Raw genomic sequence first — 14,417 nt, 5'->3', positions numbered from 1 at the left:
GGATAAATTAGTAGGGAATTTAAGAACTTATGAAATGGAAATTGATGGAAATAAAGTTCTAGAAGCCCCAGAGAATACCTTAGCTCTAAAGGCATATTACAGTGATGAAGAAATTGAACTTGATAAAGAACAAATTGCCTTTATAGCTAAGAACTTCAGTAAATTTTTTTTAAAAAAGAAGGGAACATGTAGCCAGACATGGTCCAATGACAATCCACATGGATGCTACAAGTATGGTAAGACTGTAAATTAGATCAGGGATTGTCCTTTCTGGGAAATAGAATGGAGAAAGGAAAGGGTCGAAAAAGAATTGAAAGAAAAAACCAAAAAAAAAGAAGAATATGCAATGGTAGCAGCTTGGGGATTTGACTCAAATGATGATTAAGTTGATGAAGCAGCACTCATGGATCTTGGATATTCAGACTTGGAGGAAGAAGATGACGCTTCTGAGGTAAGTATACTTGAACTTAAAGAAAAGTTGCATTTTTTTTCTAAAACAAAACTTATTTTCTTGATGAGTGCACTGATTGATGACTTCCAAGAATCAACTTCTGATAGGGATGAGTTGTTCAACAGTCTCGCAAGAATCAAATTTGAATTTATTGATTTAGAAGCTTGCAAGAACACTGTTGAACAGGAAAATTGCCCTCTCAATAAATAGGTTGAGCAACTTGATTCTTCAAACAATGATCTTAAGTCTGAAGTTCTAAAACTGATACTCTCTGGAAAGGGAAAAAAGGCCATGAGTAAAGATCAAGAAAATACTGAACTTGAGCTATTTAGATACAAACAAGAATGCCTTGATCTAACTGAAAAAAATAAATAAGCTGAGTCAAGAAGTTTCTAAACTAAAACTTGATCTTGAAAGGGCAAATAGGTGGAGAAACTCCTCAAGAATTGTTCACAAATTGGGGGAAATAAATTACAGTGAAAAGACAGGATTAGGATTCTACAAAAATTTTGATGTTTGTAAAGATTTATGTTATATTTATGGTAACCTTGGACATCCAACCACTGAATGTCCAGTAGCTGTCAAAAGCAAATCTAGCAAATAAACTATCTCAGACCAAGAAAAGGATAAGTAAACCTAGTCATAGAAACAGGTCACGTAACCTGTTACCTGCATGAGCTAGAAGAAATCTGATTCATCCATTTACTTATAAGAAAGGACCCAAGATTTTCTGGGTGCCTAAAGTTAACCCCTAATTTGTTTTGCAGGTGGGAGTGAAAGGAGACAAGCAAAATATGTACATGAATAAAGCTTGCTCAAGGCAAAAGACTGGAAGCAAATAAAGGTTCTTTCACTCACCACATTAAAAGGGGAATGAATCTTTTGGAGATAAAAAAAAAAGAACCATTGCTGGAGTTGGAAAGATGGGAAGAACTAAACAAAAGTCTTTGAAAGATGGCCAGATTTGTAGTGCTAGTGTAAGGGGGAAGCAAGGGAGATTCTTCTTCAAAACAAAGAATCATATAAGTACGACCAAGTGCTTGACGTGGTTTGTCTGAATCCTTGTGGACTAATGTAAGCAGTAGAGAAGTTAAGAGGAGGACAGTGAAGCTGATGAGCATGCACAGAAACATGTTGTACCACCTATTCCATGACTGAGAGCATATCGACAGGGGGAACAACAAATCAATGGCTTGTGACTATGGTATCTAAAGGAAAAGCAATTTCACTCTTGAGGGCTGTAAAAATGATGAATATATGGGTTACTTAATTAAGTGGAGAAGCATTAAAGGCACTATGTAGATAGCATTTTGAAAGGAATAGGTTAGACTTGGGGATGATTAAAATTGCATGAACTCCCCTCAATGATTGACTAGAATAGCCATTTTTTATCTTATTAGCTAAAAAGTTATTCTATTCAGTCTTGGACATTTAGTTGTGTGTCCCAATTCCAGATTTTTGACTTTTCTAATCTAATTTTGTATTAGATTGTGCAGAAAAATAGGTATAAGCAAGTAATTGTGACCACAAAGTTCTTTTTATCAGGTATGTTTCACACTGACATAAGTATATGCTTTCTAAGTTGAAACAATTGAGCACGCCTATTCAATACCTCACATTTTATCCTCTCCTTGTTCTAAAGTTCTGTAAAATCAATTGACCAAACCTTCTTTGATTCTCTAAAAATGGTTGTGCACCATTCTACACCAGAAATTCCTTGTTCTCTCTCAACCAAAATATCAGTTGTGTACCACGGATTTGCCAAGCTTGATCATTAATCATATGTAGTATATATTTTCTGAGGAATGAAAAAAGGCATGCTCTCTTTTTTAGTTCCTAATTGGTTATTTTTTTGGGGACTTCTCAGTCCAAGTTCAGGTTTGACATATAAAACAACAATAGATGTTCTTCTACAGATGAACCATGTTACTCTACCTATTTCAGTAAGGAGGGCTAACACTCATTTAAAAAAAATTGATTTAGCTGCAAAAAAAAAATGAACTAGAAGCTGCACAAGATAGTCATGAAGTGGAATAAGAGGTACTTAAGGCTAGGATCATGACTTTGAAACTTAACCTTGATTGATAAAAGAATGAAAATGTTGAATTCATTCGTAAATGGACACAATTGATTCCACCTGCATCCATCTTTCTCATCAGCTCCTCACTGTTTGTATCCTTAGCCATGTCCCACTTTTATATCATATTTTTTAATGCTCAATTGTTTTGCTTTGTTCAGTACTAGCTTAGGTTTAATCTGGAACATGCTTTGTCAGTTAAATAGAATGGTTATCTTTGCTAAATTGACTCATATTTTTGCTCTCTTTAATACATTACTATGTTGGCTAAAGTCTTGATCTGATTGTTTTGGTGATAGCCCCAGCGGCCATGAATAGCATAACAAATCACTTTGCCTAGTATAATATGTGCATTGAAGTGGTTTTTCGATGATGCCAAAAGGGGGAAGATAAGTGGATTGTGCAATGTTTATAACCCATTGACTAACTTGTTTCATTCTAGTGTTTTATACTTTAGTGCCTACAGGTGAAGATGGTTGAATGCACAAAGACAAGAGGTTTGTCATCATCAAAAAGGGGGAATTTGTTGGGTACATTATAGTTTTGATGATTGACAAACTGACAAAGTGATATGAAACATGTCAGTCAAGATGGTTCACAGACACACTGTCACATGTAGCTGAAAATTGCAGCAAATCATTGAGATTAAAGGCAAGGGTGGAAGAAATCAAGAACCAGATGAGTGGTTAATTCTGATATACTCAAGCTACTGATCACGTGATAAATTGAAGAAATTGTGGTTGAGTAAAATACTTGAAGACAAGTTAAAGAAAAAGAGTCCTACTCAATCTAGGAAAGAAAGAGAGGCGGCAGTGAATAAAAAGAGTAAAAGCAATCCAATTCAAAATAGAAGAGAACATCAACTAAAAGGGAGTCCAATTCAAGATAGGAGAGGAAAGCTACTGAAGGGAGTCCAATTCGATATAGGAGAGGAAATCAACTGAAGGTCTTCATCAGAGTTGGCTATAAATACAAGGGAAAAGATTCAAAGCAAGACACACACTTATAAAGCAGAAAAGTACAATCTACAAATTGAAATCATGAAATGCTACTCAACCACTGAAGAAACACATTGAAGAACCTGGTCCTAAGTGCAGAATACAGCTAAGAGTTTTAGCTTTTATTTTTAGAGTTATTCATTGTGTTTGAGCTATTCATGTAATATTAGCTTCAGTGTATTATAAACTGAATTAGGAGCTAGTCTTCGAGTTGGGGAAAACTCAGAGACTTTGGGAACAGTTACCTTGGGAGGTGTGTGTGTAGTTAGGAATTAGAGTTTATAATTCCTAGTTGTTGAGTTATAGGGATTAGAGTTTATAATTCCTAGTTGTTAAGTCATAGGGATTAGAGTTTATAATTCCTAGTTGTTGAGTTATAGGGATTAGAGTTTATAATTCCTATTTTTTTGGTTACAAGAGTTTTGTAATCAGTCGTTGTTGAGGCTCAGAGTTATTTAGTGAAGTTGGGATTAAATCCTATAGAGGTGCAGGTCGTGGTTTTTTACATCTTTTTGAGCCGGGTATTTTCCACGTAAAAATCATTGTGTTCTTTACCTTCTGTTTACTGCTTCCAGGAAACACGTTAGTGGAACACGTCAAGCAACACGTTTCATCTATAAGCAACAGTTAGACGAAAATAAAACAATCAGTAGGGCACGAATTCTTAACAAAGGTCTTAGAAAGTTGTTTGAACTTTTTGCCCTCATTAAAAGACTCACAATAGACAAAATGTCTTTTCACTTTTTTTGTTATTTTTATGATACTAAATATTGACTATAATAAATATATCCTTGTTTGAAAAGGATTTTCGGTTGTCTTATTATGGTTAAATTCCTAATTTTATTGTGTTGTTTTTTCGTTTATCTTCTTCCCGCCCTAGAAGTAGCACGATAAGAGGAATTAACATTATTGACCCAATGATAAAGCACTAACACCTTCCTCATTGGGATTCCATGAAAAGACGATTTTATCAAAAGATTAGTCTTTAAATGAGACGCAAAAGGTTCAAACAACATTTCTAAGGCACTTCACACTTTTGTTATATTAGAGATAGAGATTAGAGATTGGAGATTGGAGATTAGAGATAGAGATAAGAGATTATTAGCAATTCAAGTTTTATATTAAATAACTTGGGATAAACGTGCTACGTAGACTAGTACTCAAGCAATAACCCGACAGCTGACCAACTTTCAGAAATGGGAACATTGTAAAATAAATAAAAAACATGATGCCCAAAACAAAAGGGAACTTCAGATGGCTGAAGACAAGAAAGAATGTGAAAACGATTTGTTGCATCTGCTTTCTGTCCGGGCCAGAGGGAGAGACTAGTGCTGGAGGTGGTAATAAAAGGTGCAGCCCATAGTACAAGCACTTACAAAGCAAGATAAGGAATCAAGTGATGAGTGCAAAGTTAACCCAGTGCCTGAATAAGATAAGCATTTAGATGTACTAACTACTGATTTTAGCATCATAAAACACTTTAGTCAACAAGTGACAAAACTTTCAGTTTAAAGTGCTTAGTCACAGTTTGAATCTACAACCTAATGGACGTTCAGGAAGAAATTCAGCAGACAGTATCAGGTGACTGTACTATACAAAAGGCATTCAGAAGATCATATCCAAAACATTTGGTTTATGTCAACCTAAGAATAAAAAATGATGATATCCAAAAGATATTGATGCATTTTGGATTGAACCACAAAACCCAGAAGCTGATTTATCAAGAGAAAATGAGGCTAATGTTTAGGTTGTACATACTTCTAAGAATGAGTACATGTACCAATATCTGTTGTCATCATAATATCGAAAGAAATTCATTTTATTTTTTTCTTGATAAATATATCATTGTAAAAAAAAGTTATATTTGTCTACTCTTAATAACCAGCTTTTCCCATACATTTACACCATTACCAAATAACCCAAAGATAGTGTTCAATAGACTCTAGTGTATAAACAATCATCTCACCACAGCTCCGAACCAGACTGTCACACTCCAAATGAGTTAGATCAATCATTACTATGTTTTTCGTACGGATGTGACAGTATGTAGTGTACCCATTATCCTCCAAATTTAGTAGGTTAAAAAAATCCTTGCAGTTATAAACAGTTTAATGTCTCATTGCCAATTCTTTAATAGCAATAGAAAGCAGCAACTCTTAGATTATAAATAAACACTTTCTTCATCTTGTACTGACCTAAATTTTCCAAATTGCGAGAAGTCCAAACTCCAAACGAACCTATATCTTTGTTGTCGTTTTTTTTTTTTGGATAAACGTGATGTCAGGGCCATTTGTGCACACCTCAATTATTCCACCTGGTACTCTCTACATACCATCACCTTCACATGCATCGAGTAACCCTACACACTAAGACCTAAGTAGATAAGAAGAAATAAACAAATGTTCCATCTCTATTGGAATTTGGGACCCTGATTTTGCCTTTCACCGGCTTCATTGATTGCTAAGCCACATCCTTGGTATAGCCCATAAGTAACTACATCCAAAAATCAGAGAACTCATGCTACTAGCATATACTTGTTATCTCCCGTCTTCAATCATTTCTGAATCTATGCAATTATATTTTACCATCACTACCAAAGGGCAGCCCGGTGCACTAAAACTCCAGCTATGTATGAGGTCCGAGGAAGGGGCCAATCTATTATACGCAACCTTCCCTTAAATGCAAGGGTCTATTTTACCATCACTGCTAGTTTCTCAGAACACTATGTTTTACCATCAAACTCTGAGCTATAGACTAGAAACCAAGTTCACGAAGATACATAATTAGTAATATGCATACGAAAACAAAGGAAAACATCCTAAGTAACAAAACACACAACAACAACAACAACAACAAACCCAGTGTATTCCCACACAGTGGGGTCTAAGGAGGGTAAAATGTACTCAGTCCATACCACCACCTCTGGAGAGGTAGAAAGGTTGTTTCTGATAGACCCCCGGCTCAAGACAAAGAATAATAAACAAATTTCTAATAAAGCATGAAACAAGATAGAATAACAAAAATAAGACACCCATACAATAATACCATATACTAATGAACCAAAGGCACCCCACCCTCATACCCCCACCCCAAAGCTTTCCTAACTACTAACTATGACCCCCCATAGACACTAGCCTTCTATCCTAATCTGCGTCCTTCAAACCTTCCTATCTAGGATCATGTATGATCCTAGATATGGGTATATCTAGGATAACTAATAGAATAAAAAGAAGAAAACAAAAAGCATTTGCATTGTAGCTCAATACCTGAATCTCCAACAACAACCACTCTAACTTGTCCACAAGGTGGACCACCATTATGGTCTTTACTCTCCCTTCCCCTTTTCCTCCAAAACATCATCTCCTTAAAAATCCCAAATCAAAACCAACATAAACAATCCAAATTTTTCCCAAAAAAATAAGAAGTTTCAAACTTCAAAAATAAGCTAAATCAGCTAATTGTTACAATCCTTTTGAGAATGATTCTTCTATGATTTCCTATTTTTAGTTTTAAACATTTCATTAGCAGATAAATGGTGTACTGTAGTTAGTTAAGGGCACGTGACCTGCACGCGTTCCAGAAATCAGTTAGAGTTGTTAGTGAGTTAGTTCAATAACTAACTTCTAGAAGGTTCTGTCTCTGCTTTATTAACTGAATTGGTTTTCCTTTATATGGATTCATCTTTACCAATTGTAAACAAGGAGTTGTAATCAATAGAAATTCTTTTCTCTCTCTCAAAATCTCACTTGTTATTCTGCGGGTTTAACTGTGAAGGGCAATTCTATATTTTACCTTTTAGGAAAAGCTCAATTCTCTTTCTAATTTGGTATGGGTTGTATCATTGGTATCAGAGCCAGATTTTCTCTGACCTGCTACCATGGGTGATCACAATACTCGCATGCAAGAATTATGAAGAAAAGTTGATGTGTTGAAGAATTCCATGGAAGGAGTTGTGAACTCTGTCACAGAAATTCAGCATGCTATTGACGTGAAAGTTGCACAAGCTATGGAAGATATCAGGAGGTTTCTCGCAGAGAATCTGAACCCACCAGGAGCTCCTCCTCCTCATGGAAACATTGGGGAAAATAAGACCCCAGAGGTGGTTGGGGCTCGAGCTGATAATGGAATGGGAAATTGTCAGGGTTATAATTAGAAATTTCAGATAAAAATGCCCAGGTTCGATGGTCAGGGATTGAAGGATTGGCTCTATAGTTACGAGCAATTCTTCGACGTGTACAAAACTCCAGAAGATCTGAGGATAAAACTCGCTTCTTGCAAATTGGATGGCAGGGCACTCCAGTAGCATCAATCTTTTATGAATCATAGGTTAACAAGGGAATGGCCAAAATGGGGCGAGTATGTTCGATGCTTGTACGCAAGATTTGGGGCAGAATTGTTTAATAAACCGATGGGGGATTTCAAAGATCTTCGTCAGGTAAACTCTGTACAGGATTACATTGATGTTTTTGATGAACTACTCACTAGGGTAAAACTTTCTGAAGATTATATGGGTATTTATTTTGTGAGAGGATTCAAGCTGGAGATTCACTTACCAGTGAAAATGTTAGCTCTGAGGTCTTTGGCCAAGGCTGTCAGCTCGGCCAGAATTCAGGAACAAACTTTAGAAGTACAGAAGCAACATTTTACCAGCTCCACTTCTCTTCCTAAAAATAATGTCAGATATACCTCCCCTTATCCTCCTTTTTATATGGAACCTCTCAAACCACTAAACCAAATACTACTCATTCTAAAATACCACTTACTTTTTGTACGACTCCTAACCCTAAACCAAATCCCAAAAGAGCAAAATTACTGACCCCAGCTGAGATGGAGGAAAAAGGAAGCAAGGGATTGTTTTTCAATTATGATGAGAAATACTCTTATGGTCATGTTTATAAAGGAAAGAGACAGTTGTTCTCCATGAAAATAGAAGAAGGTGAAGAAATCACAGAAATAGAGGATGAAACAGTACTAGACTTTGCTGAATTTTTAACAGTGACTAGGCATAAGTGGGAAACTGAAGAAGAGGGAGCAATCTTTCCAATGTGTCTGTCCATGCTATAAATGATGTAAGTGATTTTAGGATCATGAGAGTCATTGTGAGTATCAAGGGAAAATCTGTACATGTGCTGATAGACACTGGCAGCACCCATATTTCTTGGATTTGAATACTGCCAAGACACGGGGGTGTGCAATAACTCCTATCACTCCTTTTGCTATGTTAGTAGCTGATAGCAAAAACGTGCAGAGTCAATTTATTAGTAAAAAGGTGGATTGGAAAATGCAAGGGATAGATTTTAATTCTGATATGTTGGTGTTGCCTCTTGGAGGGTGTAATATGGTATTAGGCATCCAATGGTTAATCACTTTGGGTGATATTATGTGGAATTTTAGGAAGCTCAAGATGGAATTTATTGTGGCTGGCCACAAGGTGTCATTGAGGGGAATCCAACCGGCTATTATGAAGATGATACAATAGAACAGCATGGATAAATTACTAGCAAAGCCAGCTGAACTATGATATCTGTAGGAGTACTTAAGGAGTATAATCTGGATGGAACTAGTAGTAGTTTGCTGTCCATGGAGCCTACTACTGATGAGTATAGTCACCAAGAGAATTTTCCCCCCTCTTTTAGATCAATACAAGTATCTTTTTGAAGTACCAAAGGGGTTGCCTCCAGCACGAGAACAAGACTACAAGATTTTATTGCAAGAAGGGACTTCCCCTATCAATATTAGACCATACAAGTAGCCTACAATATAGAAGGATGAGATTAAAAAATGGTTGATAAGATGCTTGAGTCGAGGGTGATTAGGCACAGTGCTAGGCCTTTTTTCTTCACCAATTGTCATGGTAAAGAAAAATAATGGATCATGAAGGATGTGTGTGGATTATAGAGAATTGAATAACCACACTATAAAGGATAAATTTCCAATCCCTGTGATTGAGGAGCTGTTGGATGAATTACATGGAGCTAAGTATTTTTCTAAGCTGGATCTTAGATCAGGGTACCACCAAATCAAAATACATGAGCCTGATGTCCCCAAGACAGCTTTGAAAACTCATCATGGCTACTTTGAGTTCATGGTCATGCCTTTTTGCCTCACTAATGCCCCCTCCACTTTCCAAAGCCTTATGAATAGGGGGTTTCCACTCTTATCTCAGAAAATCTATACTGGTGTTCTTCGATGACATACTCATTTATAGCCCCAGCTGGTTGGATCATTTAGTATACCTAGAAGCAGCTTCCAAGGCGTTGAGAGCTCATGCTTTGTATGTGAAGAAAAGCAAGTGTGCTTTTGGATTTAAGTAAATTTATTACCTAGGTCATGTTATCTCTGAAAATGAAGTATCTATGGATGGACATAAGGTGGATTTAGTTGTTAACTGGCCTCAACCTACTATACTAAAGGGGTGGAGAGGGTTTTTAGGCTTGGCTGGCTACTACAGAAGATTTATTCAAGGTTTGGTGCCATTGCTAGGCCCTTGAATGACCTCCTAAAGAAAGAAAACTTATATTGGTCTGATGTAGTATCACATGCCTTTGAATAACTTAAGCAGGCCATCACTTTAACTCCAGTTTTATCCCTTCCTAACTTCTCAGCCGAGTATGTTGTTGAAACTGATGCCTCTGGCAGTGGAATTGGAGTTGTACTGACTCAATTCAACAGGCCAATAGCCTTCTTTAGTCAAGGTCTATCTGAAAAGAATCAAGCTCTCTCAATATATGAGAAAGAGCTCCTAGCTGTTGTTACTACAGTGCAAAAGTGAAGGCCCTACTTGTTGGGAAGGAAGTTCATAATCAAAACGTATCATCAAAGCCTCAAATACTTGTTAGAGCAGAGAATATCTACACTAAGTCAATAGAAATGGTTGATTAAATTGCTTGGTTATGACTATACTAGCTCCTATAAAAAGGGAAAAGATAACATTATAGCAGATGCATTATCCAGAATGGAAGGTTCCATTAAACTTAACAGTATTTCAGGGGTGCAGTCAGCATTACTAGATGCTGTGAAGGATTCATGGAACTTAGATCCTTACTTAAAGCAACTAGTCACTACCATTCAAACTACAGGTCCACCTAAACACTACTACCAATTCCACAGTGGTATCTTGAGCAGAAAAGGAAAGATAATGGTGGGAGCTGTACCAGAGGTTAGAAAGGATCTCATTTATTTTTATCATGATAGTCCTAATAGTGGAAACTCTAGCATCACAACTACAGTACACAGGCTGCGGCAAGAATTTTATTAGAAAAAGATGAAAGAGGATGTTTATACTTATGTGAGATACTATGATGTTTGTCAAAGGTGTGAGAATGAAAATGTGGCTTACCCTGGGCTGCTGCAGCCTCTTCCCATCCCTAAAAGAGTATGGCAGGATATATCAATGGACTTCATAGAGGGCCTACCTAAAGCAGCGAGTAAGGAAGTCATTTTTGTGGTTGTTGACAGATTGAGCAAGGCTGCTCATTTCATGGCCCTTAAGCATCCATATGCAGCCCTTGATGTTTCTCAATTATTCATGTCTAAAGTGTTTAAGTTACATGTGATACCTAAAACAATTATATCTGATAGGGATATAGTTTTCACTAGCAATTTCTGGAAGGAACTTTTCAAACTGTAGAAGGTGTATTTATTAACCTCTATAGCCTACCATCCTCAAACTGATGGTCAGACTGAAGTGGTTAACAATTGATTGGAATATTACTTAAGGTGTATGGCCTTTGAGAAATTGAAGGAATAGCCTCAGTGGTTACCTTTAGCTGAGTGGTGGTACAATACCACTTTTCACTCTGTTATTAACAGAACCCCTTATGAAGTTGTGTATGGGAAGAAGCCTCCCCCCTTCTACCTTATATGGCATTTGACTCTCAGTTGGATTTGGTGGATAGAAGCCTTTAGGCTAGAGAAGCTTGAAATTTCAATTGCAAAGAGCTCAAGATAGAATGAAGTCTCAGGCAGACAGGAGAAGGACTGACAGGTCATTTTCAGTAGGTAATTGGGTTTACATCAAACTTCAACCATACAAGCAATTGTCTTTCAAATCATATGCCTTCCAAAAGCTTTCTGCAAAGTTTTTTGGACTTTTTCAGATCATTGCTAGAGTTGGTGTTGTTAGTTACACCTTAGCTTTGCCTTCTAATTCCAAAATTCACCCAATTTTTCATGTCTCACAGCTGAAATAGAAGTTGGGACCACATACTGCTTCACCTACTCTGCTAGTGGTGCATTCAAATGTCGGTCATGTCATACTGACCCCCAAGTCCATCCTCAATAGGTGTTTGGTCAAGAACATGGTCGACCTGTCACTCAATTTCTTGTCAAATAATTTAATGAAGCTGAGGAAGATAGCACTTGGGAGGATTACCTCTCTTTTTATCAGCAATTTCCACATTTCAACTCTTGAGGACAAGGGCTATCTGATGGGGGAGGCATTGTTACAAGCTTTTTGAGAATGATTCTTCTATGATTTCATATTTTTAGTTTTAAACATTTCATTAGCAGATAAATGGTGTACTGTAGTTAGTTAAGGGCACGTGACCTGCACGCATTCCAAAAATCAGTTAGAGTTGTTAGTGAGTTCGTTCAATAACTAACTTCTAGAAGGTTCCGTCTCTGCTTCATTAATTGAATTGGTTTTTCTTTATATGGATTCATCTTTAACAATTGTAAACAAGGAGTTGTAATCAATAGAAATCCTTCTCTCTCTCTCTCTCAAAATCTCATTTGTTATTCTCCAGGCTTAACTGTCAAGGGCAATTCTGCATTTTGCCCTTTAGGAAAAGCTCAATTCTCTTTCTAATTTGGTGTAGGTTGTATTACTAATAAACTCAAGAACCATAAAACACACTAAACTTCTACAATATCCATCCACCAAATTTGGATAACAAACATACCCACAAAGTACTTCAATGTCTACAACCCATTTTTTGATATACCCATAAGATTGAAGATCATACACTTGATAAACCAAAAACCCAATACAGTAGATCTATTAACAAATCTTGAAATGAGTGATTTTAACTTTTTGGGTTTCAATGATTTTCTTTGGTTTTACTTATAGCAGCATAGTGGTGATTGGAGTATATTTTTTATTAATTTTTTTTTTTTTGGGAAATTGATAGAGATCAAGTAAAGGTTGTTCATCAAGTGCTACGAAAAAATAATTTGCATTAGTCCTGATCCAACTACTACTAGCTTTTAAGGAAGGACAAGTGGACAACCAACAACATACTCATTCTAATCGCACAAATGGAGTCTTAATATTGTAACAGTGTATTCAGACTTTACGGCTTTTTCCATACACCCCTAACTCAAGTATTCTCTTCTTACTAGTTTACTAGTGAATAAATCTGTGCGAATATAAACAAAACAAATTATGATATACATATTTTGTTTATCATTCTTTTTTTAAGTGTGTATATATATATATATTTGACTAAAATAGAGATTATACTAAAACTGACAATTTAAATTTGTATTTGAGTCATCACAATTACCTCACTTTTGAAAATATATTAACATATCAATTTCAGCACAATTTATAACTTAAACAAACTATAAATGTCTAATATAAAATATACAGATTTATATTTTTTCTAAACATTAACATGGGAGTCTAGCATTCCTCTTGAGTTTGTGGTGGACCGCCTATGAAATAATATATAATGGTAGTCATATCTCTATGGCAATTTACCTTTTGAAAAGATTACAGTTTTTTGAGCTTGAAGACTTAACGTTATAATTTACTTCCTCCATTTATTTTTATTTTTATATTACATTTTTCTGAGAGTCAAGTGGTATGAATTTTGATCAACATTTTATGACGTATTTTTTCATGATATTAACATAAAATAAATTACAACTTATAGCATTTTTCGTATAGTTTTCGAACATCTAAATTTAAAATTTAAACTAGTAAATTAATCTACTTAAATTTAGTTTTGAAATTTAATCAAATTAATTTTCATAATACACAATGTGACAAGTAAAAATAAATTTTTAAAAAAAGTATAAATAAGGAAACCTTGTACTATTGGTGCTTTCAACGTTGTAAAGCAAGTTATCATTTATTAAATAAATAAATATGCGTAAAATTATTTAGTGGCATGAAAGATGCCTACTTAGTTTTTCATCTTCTTGAATCATTTTAATTGTTCTCCCAAAAGCCCAAAACTCAAGCATGCAACATATTTGAATTTTCTGCATCATAATATCAAAAATGATTCATAGTAATTTTGAACCTTCTTACATAATTAGTATTAAAAAGCAACACAATATATAGAAAAAATAACTTCATGAAAAGAGTGCAAGAAATCAACGTACATGTGAAAACTTGTTGATTATTAATTGAAAGAATAACAATCTTCTTATAAGATGACATTCTTGATCTCTTTCATTGCTCACTTTTGCCACACCTTAATTTGGTTTTGCAAGGAGTTGAACTTCGTACTTTATAATAGCGTGGTAGAAGTAACTTTGTATGTATCGAACTGTCGAGTAATAAAATCAAAATATAAGAAACTTTGCTTTACAATTTACACTAAGAAATGTAGAAATGTGTACACGATAACAATATTAGGAAGAAGGCAAAAAATAGAAGCACTTTGACTGAATTTGCATAGCCTGACTCTAATTCACAGGCCTCTGCATTTGTGTGTCTAAATTCATGAAATATATATTTATATAGAAATCTCTAGTATAAAAAGCACCTTGACCCAATTTGATTAATTGTTCCATCTCTAATTGATCTGCAACTACATCTATTAATATTTCTACGGTCAAACGCCTGCTAAGTTCCTTTAATTAGTTGCCAAAAATTTTGATTTCTCAAGGAAAAAATAAGGCACCAAAATTAATTGTAGTTCTTATATAAAGTCTTCTT

The 14,417-nt window shown here is 35.4% G+C and overlaps 1 pseudogene; it reads right to left on the bottom strand.

Annotated features, from left to right (window-relative positions):
* LOC107849827 overlaps positions 1 to 6,886 on the bottom strand; it is a 42,043-nt pseudogene extending 35,157 nt beyond the window's left edge.
* Between the last annotated feature and the right edge of the window lie 7,531 nt (positions 6,887 to 14,417).

The sequence above is a fragment of the Capsicum annuum genome, chromosome 12 (genome assembly GCF_002878395.1).
Source record: "Capsicum annuum cultivar UCD-10X-F1 chromosome 12, UCD10Xv1.1, whole genome shotgun sequence".
NCBI classification, from domain to species: Eukaryota; Viridiplantae; Streptophyta; class Magnoliopsida; order Solanales; family Solanaceae; genus Capsicum; species Capsicum annuum.
The sequence above is the reverse complement of the archived record's forward strand: the minus strand, read 5'-3'. Positions and strand labels throughout refer to the sequence as shown.